This window comes from Oreochromis aureus, linkage group 22 (genome assembly GCF_013358895.1).
Source record: "Oreochromis aureus strain Israel breed Guangdong linkage group 22, ZZ_aureus, whole genome shotgun sequence".
NCBI classification, from domain to species: domain Eukaryota; kingdom Metazoa; phylum Chordata; class Actinopteri; order Cichliformes; family Cichlidae; genus Oreochromis; species Oreochromis aureus.
The window spans coordinates 36,774,192-36,784,890 of record NC_052962.1 but is presented as its reverse complement, the minus strand read 5'-3'; the positions used below and the strand labels follow the sequence as shown (position 1 = coordinate 36,784,890).

General features: G+C 42.7%; 1 long non-coding RNA gene across 1 annotated transcript; it reads left to right on the top strand.

The window, feature by feature from the left end:
* Positions 1-10,055: 10,055 nt before the first annotated feature.
* On the top strand, positions 10,056-10,462 carry LOC120435812. The gene is made up of 3 exons (XR_005609933.1): positions 10,056-10,110; positions 10,195-10,306; positions 10,381-10,462. It is a non-coding gene; the product is annotated as an uncharacterized LOC120435812 (long non-coding RNA).
* Positions 10,463-10,699: the final 237 nt, after the last annotated feature.

Here is a 10,699-nt window from a genome sequence, read left to right as displayed (position 1 = left end):
TAGTGTTCTGTCCTTATTGTGCGTCCCTTTGCCCAACTTGACAGACAGCTAACGGTTTCAATGAACATAGGAGGCGGAAGTAAGTTTGAGGCTTTTTACTTCGTCAGTAGTTCAATGATTGACATCCTTTTCTTCCCGTAAAACTAAAAACAAACACAAAGTAAATGTTACAAGATGTATTTTCCTTTTGACTCACACTTCTAGGATATGAACTACACTGTTATATAGAATGCGTAATCAACAGCGACTCAGTAGTGATCACAATACAACTTAGCGAGTTTAGCTTCCTCAAAGATAAACATAACAGATGAAATAACTGGTTTCTAAACAAATCTATGTAATAGAAATGCACCAAATAAACTTGTAAACATGTTGTACATTAATACTCACAAGCAATAACTCTCCAAGGCAGAAATGTTTTAAAGAGCATCTAAGACGACAAACAGCATATTCTGCAGGCTAACAAGCGACCAGCTTCATGTTTCCTCTACCCACAGGAACACAGAAAAACCCCACCAAAATATAAGCTTGTGAGTATTCCCACTATGACCAGCAGAGGGCGCTGAAGAGAAAGAACCTATGCATGTCATAACACTCCCCGTCTGGTATTGTAAAGTACCACTATGAACCAACTGAAACATAATAAACAGCAAGATTTTACAGATTATATCTGAATACAATGTTTACCATCATGACACACATACTTCTCAGTCCTTTGGGGACATCAATAACACTGTCTCTGACACAGGTCTCAGGTAAGTATTAATAGTTCCATTTCTTGAGACCCTCACTTCAATCTTCCTGACCCTGCCATCCTTATCCGGGAAGATCTGGTTGACAAGTCCCATTGGCCATTCATTGCGCCTCACTTGTGCGTCTTTGATGAGCACCAAATCTCCCACCTTGAGGTTTGCATGGTTACGTTGCCACTTGTTCCGGCTTTGCAGTGTCCCTAAATACTCCCGTCTCCATCTGGTCCAAAATGTGTTTGCAAGGTATTGAACTTGCCTCCACTGCTGTCGATGGAGATCTTTCTCAATAAAACTTCCCGGAGGGGGGAGAGGAGTGCACACCTTCTGAGTGAGAAGCATGGAAGGCGTCAGCAGGAATGGTGTGTCAGGATCTGTTGTGATAGGAGACAAAGGTCTAGCATTAATGATGGCTGTTACCTCTGCCATTAGAGTGGAAAGCACCTCATGTGTCAAGTGAGAGTGCGTGGTTTGGAGAAGCATTGCATCCAGGATACGTTGGGACAACCCTATCATACGTTCCCAGCTTCCTCCCATATGAGAAGAGTAAGGTGGATTAAAGATCCAGGTGCATCCCTCTTCTCCCAGGTATGTCTTAATGCTCGACACGTCGGGGTCTGTCAGTGTGAAACCTAGCTCCCGGCAAGCACCCACGAAATTAGTCCCACAATCGGATCGAATCTGCTTAACAGGCCCTCTCAAACTGAAGAATCGACGCAGGGCATTGATGAAACTTGATGCGTCCATTGACTCAATCAGTTCAATGTGCATAGCACGTGTGCTAAGACACGTAAAAAGAACAGCCCACCTTCTGCTATTTGCCTGGCCTCCTCTTGTGCGCCTTGTGACCACAGACCAAGGGCCAAATACATCCAAACCCACGAAGGTGAAAGGGGGTTCGGTGCTGACACGATCAGAAGGCAGATCTGCCATTCTTTGCTCAGTTGCTCTCTTCCTAAGTCTGTTGCAGGTGATACAGTTGTGGATAATCTGCTTGATTAGCCTCCTTGCTCCTGTAATCCAGTATCCAGCAGTACGGACTGCACCTTCTGTGAACACCCGTCCCTGATGCATTACTCGCTGGTGATGGTGTTCTACTATCAACTTGGCAACGTGGCTACCACCTGGAATAATGAGAGGATGTTTCTCCTTGTAGTCGATGTTGGCATGTTTGAGCCTTCCACCTATCCTCAAGAGTCCTTCATCATCACAGTAGGGACTGAATTTTTGTAAAGAGCTGTGTTTTGGTATGTCTTTACCATTGGCAATACAGGCAAGTTCCTCCTCAAACATTTCCTTCTGCACACTTTTGATGACGACAATCTCAGCCCTTGTCAGTTCCTCTGCTGTGCGAGACTATTTGCAATGATGCCATGAACTGCAAGAGGGACCTTCATCTTTGCTCTTGAAGACCTTTGCAATATGAATGAGCAAGCTAAGGGCCTTGAGGAGTTTCTTCAAAGAGGAAAAACGTCTGAACCTTTGCGATCCAAGCAGAGACCCATCATTGCTCGTGTGAGTGACAAAGCTACGTATTTCATCATCCAACTCAGGGTCCACAAGGTCATAGGTTTCAGCTTCTCTTGTAACACTAGCTTGTAACAAGAAGGTAGGTCCTTTAAGCCAGGCACTGTCACCAAGCATGGCAGCAGGCACCGAGCGTGTGCCTATGTCAGCAGGGTTAGAGCTCGTAGGGACATAGTGCCATAGTTTTGGTTCTGAAATCCTCCTGATTCGCTGCACCCTGTTGCCAACATATACATAGAACCTCTTCGTCTGGTTGCTTATATAGCCTAAAACCACACGACTGTCTGTGTAGAATTCAACTGCATCAAGATTTAGGTCCAGTTCACTTGTGATGACTTCGGCAAGCTCTGCAGCTAACACAGCAGCTCCCAATTCCAGTCTTGGAATTGTATGAGCAGATTGTGGGGCCAATTTTGCTTTCCCTAGAACGAAGCCCACCTGATGGTTCTGATTTTCGCCAGTGGTCTTTAGGAAAGCAATGGCTTTAGTGGAGGCATCTGAAAAGATGTGTAACTCTTTTCTGATTGCTGTTGACATCGTAGCAGAAGCGTAGGTTCTTGGAATATGTACATTCTTGAGATCGACAAGAGATTCTTTCCATGTATCCCACTCGGCCTCCCTTTCTCTAGGCAGTGGAGTGTCCCAGTCTAAGGCCTTACTTGAAAGTTCTCTCAGCAGCATCTTTCCCTGGATTGTAACCGGTGAAGCAAATCCTAAAGGATCGAAAAGACCATTGATTGTAGCTAAGACACCTCTCTTTGTAAAGGGCTTCACTGACTCTGCTACTCGAAAGGTAAAGGTGTCTTTCTTTAGGTCCCATATCAGACCAAGACTTCGCTGTGTAGGTGTCACATCAGTCTCCAGATTTAGCTCCTTAAGCCCCTTTGCACGGTCATCTGGAGAAAACGCATCAAGAACCTCAGAGCTGTTTGATGCTATTTTATGCAGGCGAAGGTTAGATGTGGCAAGCATTTCCTGTGCTCTCTTCATTAGATCAATAGCTTCACTGGCTGTGGGCCTTGACATAAGCGCATCATCAACGTAGAACTCCCTCTCAACGAAGCGTCGTGCATCTGATCCGAATTCCTCTTCACCATGAGCTGCTGCACATCGAAGGCCGTATATAGCTACGGATGGTGAGGGATTGTTGCCAAACACGTGAACCTTCATTTGATACTCACAGATGTCATTGGCAGGATTGTTGTCTTCATGCCAGAGGAAGCGCAAATAGTTTCGATGGTCCTCTCTTACAATGAAACTATGAAACATCTGTTCAATGTCAGCGGTTACTGCAACAGTTTCACGTCTGAACCTCAACAATACTCCCAACAAGCTATTATTGAGGTCAGGTCCAGAGAGGAGAACATCATTGAGAGAGACGCCATGGCACTTTGCACTTGAGTCAAATACAACTCTGATCTGACCCGGTTTCTGAGGATGGTACACCCCAAACGTAGGTAAGTACCAGCACTCCTTGTCCACCTCGAGTGGAGGAGCCAGTTCAGCATAGTCATGATCAAATATGTTCTGCATGAAAGCAAAGAAATGCCTCTTCATTTCAGGCCTTTTTTCAAGGGTGCGATGAAGAGAGGATAAGCGTTTGACCGCCTGGTCACGATTGTTGGCCGCCGCTGGCGAGGTCCCTTGAATGGAAGTGGCGCCACCCAGCTGTTGCTGTCGTCTATGAACATCTCTCTATTCATGACCTCTAGGAACAGTTTGTCTTCAATAGAAAGGCCGATTTTGTTATCGTCCTCAGATGTATCAAAGACAGTGCTTCCAAGAGTGCATGCCTTAACTCTAGGTGTTTCGGTGGTAGGGAAGGCTTTACGCTCAGACTTGGACCCATAATTCTCTTTGATATGAACCATATTTGGACATGGTCTGAAATAGGATGGGCGATTGTTCTCAAGCACATTAGTGTGATAGGCATCCACAGTTGCAGGCTTGTGAGCATCACCTAAACAGACATCATCAATGATGACCCATCCCAGGTCCAGTTTCTGTGCATATGGGGCATTGTGAGGACCGTTTCTATGCTGTCTCGCTTTGTGGACACTAAGTAGGTCACGTCCAAGTAAGAGGAGGATCTCAGCTTTGTGATCGAGTGCTGGGATGAGATGGCCTATTGGTCTTAGATGAGCATGTTCTGCTGCCACCTCAGGGGTAGGTATCTCAGCTCTGTTACTCGGAATGTTATTACATTCAATTATTGTCGGCAGCGTGACTGATGTGGCTCCATCTAGTGACTCCACTACAAAGCCTGTAGCTCTTCTACCCATCATTTCTGTCGTTCCCGCACATGTACGAAGTGTGAATGGAGACTCTGATCCCTCTATGCCATAAACATCAAAAAACTCTGACCTGGCAAGTGACCGATTACTCTAATCATCGAGCACGACATAAGCCTTTGTCACTCGCTCTGGCTGCGCTTTTGGGAAAACCTTTACCAAGCAGATCTTAGAACAGGATCTTCCTCTCTGAGCCTCTCCACATACTTCGGTACAAGTTGATGTTATAGCAGGCTGAGTTGTCTCTTCTGTGCCCTCCCCGCCATGACCAAAGAGAGTTGCAGGAGGTGGTCCTGGATGAAGGGCAGAGATATGATTCCTGCTTTCACATTCTGTACACTTGATTGTTGTGTTACAGTTCTTAGCCATGTGACTAGTGGAAGAACAGCATCTAAAACAGATACCGTTGTCCTTGAGGAAGGTCTTACGCTCCTCAATGGGTTTATTGCGAAACCCTCTGCAGCGCTTGAGGGGATGAGGCTTTTTATGAATAGGACACTGCCTTTCCACATCACAGGTTTGCTCTCTCACACTGTCTTGGCCAGCTTTCCCCTGTGATATTTCCGTCTTGTGAGCAGAGACCAAACCCTTATAGGGCTTCCTCACTGTAGTATCTGATCTAAAGTGGTCTGTAGTAGATGCTAAGAGCCTGAAGCCTGGGTCATTGCGGGCTTGTGCCTCTCTGCAGACAAAGTCACAGAGAAAGGAAAATGGCGGAAAAATGACATTATGGTCAACTTTATACTTAAAACCCTGAGAGAGCAACTTTTCCTGGATATTGTGTGGTAACTTGTCCACAATTGGAGCGACACCATGTGCAGTGTCAAGATAGCTTAGCCCTGGGATATAACCCTCTGATTTTGCTGCCTCAACCTCTTGCAGCAGGTCACTAAGCTCTTTCAGCTTCACAGGATCCTTGCTACTGACCTTTGGGAAGTTTGTAAGCCTGTCGAACAGTGTTTTTTCAATTATCTCTGGAGAGCCAAAACATTCCTCCAAGCGCTCCGAGGCTTTGTCCAGCCCAACTTCGGGATGACAGACGTGCACCGTCTTTATTCTTTTCACATGCCGTGCTGAGTCGTGCCCCAGCCACTTAATAAGGAGGTCCAACTCTTCACTGGAGCTGAGTTTTAGTCCACTGATTGCATTCAGAAAGGAGGATTTCCACGCCCAGTAATTTTCAGGGCAGTCATCAAACTTTGTGAGACCAGCATTAATAAGATCCCTCCGTGCCAAGTACCTTGCTATATCACCCACTTGAGCACTGCCATCTGGTAGGAGTTGTGGTGTGACTCGATCAGGCGACCTTTCCCTTGTGCTCTCTGGTGGGTGCGGTGTTGAGTGGGGGTAAATACCAGACTTTGGTTCCTGAGATAGCCCTGATGTTGGAATGGCTTTGTTTCTCATTTTGAACAAGTGGGATTCAACATATGGAGTACCAAAGCTTTGCCTGGGAGGAATCGTGGGCTTCAGCTCATGAACAGTTGACTCTCTATGCTCTGCCTCTGGTTTAGCACTCTCGGTTGGCTGTAGATGCTGCTCCACATACTGGCGTGTCCTTTCAGCAGTCTCTTCAAAGGCTGGTTTCCTTTCAGTTTTGACAGACTCCTCTGCTGCAACCTCAAGGATGCTGGCTTCAGCCATAGCTGCTGCTACCTCCTTTTCATACTGTAAAGTGTCCAATTTGGCTTCTATGCGAGCCTTCTCAATCATCATTTCTGACTCTATTTTGGCATAATCGGCTCGTGCGCGAGCTGCCTCCAGTTTGATGATCCACTAGATGCTATAGAGGCCACTGACCTGGTCTCTAGAGCCGACAGCTGCGTTATTTCTTTTGCGGCTTGTGTGTCCTCCATCCCACAATGCTGCTGTGTGGCAAGCGTAAGCAGTAGTAGAGATGAGACGTGCTGGCAGCCGAGGTTGCTGTCTTTGATTATCTCTGCCCGCTGAGAAGCTGCTTTTTTACTGTTCTGTCCTTATTGTGCGTCCCTTTGCCCAACTTGACAGACAGCTAACGGTTTCAATGAACATAGGAGGCGGAAGTAAGTTTGAGGCTTTTTACTTCGTCAGTAGTTCAATGATTGACATCCTTTTCTTCCTGTAAAACTAAAAACAAACACAAAGTAAATGTTACAAGATGTATTTTCCTTTTAACTCACACTTCTAGGATATGAACTACACTGTTATATAGAATGCGTAATCAACAGCGACTCAGTAGTGATCACAATCCGGTTGTTCAGTGATGACGTGATGAATCCTACTTCCGGGCCTAAAGTAGTCTGCGTTTAATATGGCTTTTGTGTTGTTAACATGTTTAATGTTTTGTATTTTCTTCTATTTAATCTCAAAAAGCTCCTAAAACAGTCAGTGATCACTGTTGACCTCCCTCGGCTTTTATTACTGCTAATCATTTATTTAAGCTCAGTTTTTAAAACCTTACGATGTTACAGCACAGCCCATGCAGCAGTATATGAATGACTAACCTCGTATTGTGGATGGATTATCTCACTTGTTCTCCTGGCTGAAGGTTAGTCCTTTTACAGCATCCTGCCATGCGATTACATTTGTTCCTGACCACCGAGAACACTCACGTTAACTTTTATCGAGTGGAAAAAAAGTTAGCTTGTTTATGTTATGCTAACATAGTTGTGTCGCTAGCGGTCACGTAGCACATCATTATATACCAGCTAGCCAAACTTCAGTAACCCTACACAGTAAAAAATGGAGTGTCAATATTTCAGTGTAAACCTATTTTAACCTAGAGAGAGTATTTACAACTCTGTGAGGAGTAAACCAGCTCTAACGTCAGAGTTAAAAGTCAGTGTAAAGTTCTATAGACACGGAGTGAAGACTTAACTCCACACAGTGTTGATTAGTACCAGTCCGCAGGCGTGCGCGGTCTCAGAGCTGTGTGACACACGCGGAATTTTCTCCGAAGAGCTGCCACAGTCAGGTAAGTTAAGTTAACATTCCCATACTGGTAACATTGTTTAATAAGTATTTTTAAACTAAATAGCTCTTTATAGTTACACTGATGTCGAGTGAGGACATGTTAGCAGCATTTACCCATAGGTTTAATGATATTGTCGAGTAGCTACATGCTAACAGTTGCTAAAAGTTCAAATGTTTGTTATCTTCTCACTGAGTTAAGATTAACCTAAAACATGTTAACTATGTATTTCTTCTAAGTGCAGCTTAGATAATATTATTGTCACATGTCGAATGGGATCGTTTTAACAACTAAATTATCGTTTATTATTAAGCTAATAATGGCTAATTAGCTTCCAACGAACTATCAGAAAAAGTGGGTAACATTACCATAAAGTTTACTCTACTGATTTATATTCTTTTAAGCAAATGCCAAAGGCATACACTAATTTAGAATTAATTTCGAGTATTTTGTATAAATTAACTCACAGCAATGTTAATGATATGTTAATATACATTAATTGTTCACATAAATAAAGCGAATTTGCAGTAAGAGCGACCAATACTTGTAAAGTAGACTAAGGCTACGTCCACAGGTACACGGGTATTTTTGAAAACGGAGACTTTCCGTTTTCGTTTTAAAAAAATAATCCCATCCACACGTAAACGCAGAAATGAAGGAAAACGCTGCTAGGAACATGCCAAAGCAACAGGTGGCGATATATTCCTAACCTGTAGAAATGTTGGCCAATCAGAAGTCTAGAAGCCTCGGCGGGAAATAGTAAACAAAGATGGGGCAAAGAAGCAGAACCGAGTCCTATATGTGGAGGGACAGTAACTGTGTGTGTATATGTATGCATTTAGACACTGCAGAGAGTACAATTAACAGTAACAGTACTGTAGAAATTTATTAAACCGAAACAATAACGTGGCGCACAGTGTGACGTCAAAACAGGCGCACACCTTTGACGCTGCGTTTTCTCCGTTTTTCTCGTCCACACGTAAATGCAAAAACGGAGTTTTGGAAAATATCCAACCTGGCAGGCGTTTTTAGAAATCTCCGTTTTCAGTGACCGAAAACGCCGTTTACATGTGGACGAAAGGTGCAAACGCATAGAAAAATCTGCGTTTTCAAAAATACCCGGGTACGTGTGGACGTAGCCTAAAGTTATTAAACAATATTAGATGTTAGTCACACTTGGTCCATTTGCAGTAACACTGGTTGATAAAGGATCTTTATTAGCAGTTAATCTGTTACTTATTTCTTCATACTGTAGCTGCTAAGTAATAACTTTTAACTGCTTCTATTTTGTATAAAAACTAAAGCTCTAAAGAACATCCACAGTCTTAAACTCTTTCCTTTATTATTTTTTTCCTCTTTGTTTTGTTAACAGAATATGTTGCTGCGTGTTTTGTTTGGTGGGGAGCAGAAGTAGTTAGGCTGTCTGACCTGACATTTGATGCTTTCATGAAAGAAGGTTAGAATATCAGGATAAAACAATATTACAATGTTTACCTGGTCAATATACCAGCTTAATTATAAGCTTAATTATATTCTTACTCAACTACCTAAGTTGATAATTGTTTCTACTTCAACAATGAATGAGAATTACCTATATGCTTAAGCTTCATCTCATCAATATTTTGTGAAGACATAGCCTTACTCTACCATTTGATAAGAAAATGCATGGCCTTTTTTTTTTTTAACAATTTCTGTAACATTTCTTTTCTCTTACCTTACTTCAGTGTGCCTAAAATTTAACATACCAGAAGGCAGACAGCTAGATATGAAGGTGTTTGACCAGTCTGACACAGAAGTAGACGTAGAGGTGTTTGAAGAAATAGTGAAGGGGTCACCTGGAACCTTCCGAGTCATGCTGAGCAATGAAGAACTTGGTAATCACTCACATACGTATATGTTTATATTAAATTTAAAGGTTGAGATTGGAGCATTAACAGTTAAATTTAATGCTTCTGCTTTGGTCATGTTCCTTAATGCACAGGTGCATCTCTATCATCATCATCATCATCTTCTCCATGTGATGATACAATCATTCTAAACTTCACAATGTGTGACCCTCCAGAAGAAGCAGCCACCACTGAAGAAAGACAACCTAAAAGGCCATGCCATATAAACTATGAGGCAAAAGCTGTGGGTAGTGAACATTGTTATTCTAATTTGCATGTTTGATGTGAAGTGTTTTTATGTAATCATTTTCCAGTTTTTCTCAAGGTTTAAAAAAATTCTGACTTCATATTTTATGTCTATTTAAGTTGATTGAAAAAATCCTAACAACAAAGCCTGGTGGTGAACACATCATACAAGAGTATGCAAAAACCAAATCTCTGACAGATGCAACCAGAAGAAAGATGATAAACATACTTGCTGCTGAGATGACAGAAACACATGGGTAAGAATCATAAATGTAGTCTATAAAGAAACATTTTTAGTATTGTATTATTTTTAATTGTGATGTTCAATGCCAATTGAGTGACGGTCATCACTGAATTTATACATTAGGATATCTCCCCCTAAAAGTGTAAGAGTGACGTATGTGCAGGGGATTGTTGCTCTGTTTCCATATCTGGAAGACCCATATTCACAACATGGATATGTAAGTAAAGAGGACTTTGCAACATTAAACACATAGTTGCTCTCAGAAATGTTGATAACATTCTGCTTGTATTTAATTACATAGGAACATTACTATGATCCAGAGAGCGGTTCAGGATACCTTGCGTGGCGGTTGAAGACCATTCAAAGAAAAGCTGCAGAGGAAAGAAGTGTCTCAGTTTCCAAATCTCCTAAAAGTAAGTTCACTTGTGATTTAAATGATTCTGATCTAATTTGTAGGCAGGAGTCAATCAAATTGTTTTTTCTTAAGTTGGCGGGCCAGGCCGTGGTCGATCCAGACCACTCACCACTGAGACAGTGTTATCAGATGAGGATGTAAAAGCAGCTATTGCTCTTTTGAAACACTCTGCGGATGAAGACACGATCCGTGAAAAGATGAAAGCTACCTTCATTTATCGGCATTCAATGGTCAGCGATGATAAGAATGCAGCAGATGTCTTCATAGTCTTCCCGCGGTTTCTGGACACACCAGGACTGGTAAGACATCTTCATTTGTTGAATCACCGAAATATTCCATGCAGCTTGCAATTTCACTCATTACACCTCTCTTATCTTCTATTTTTGCATTA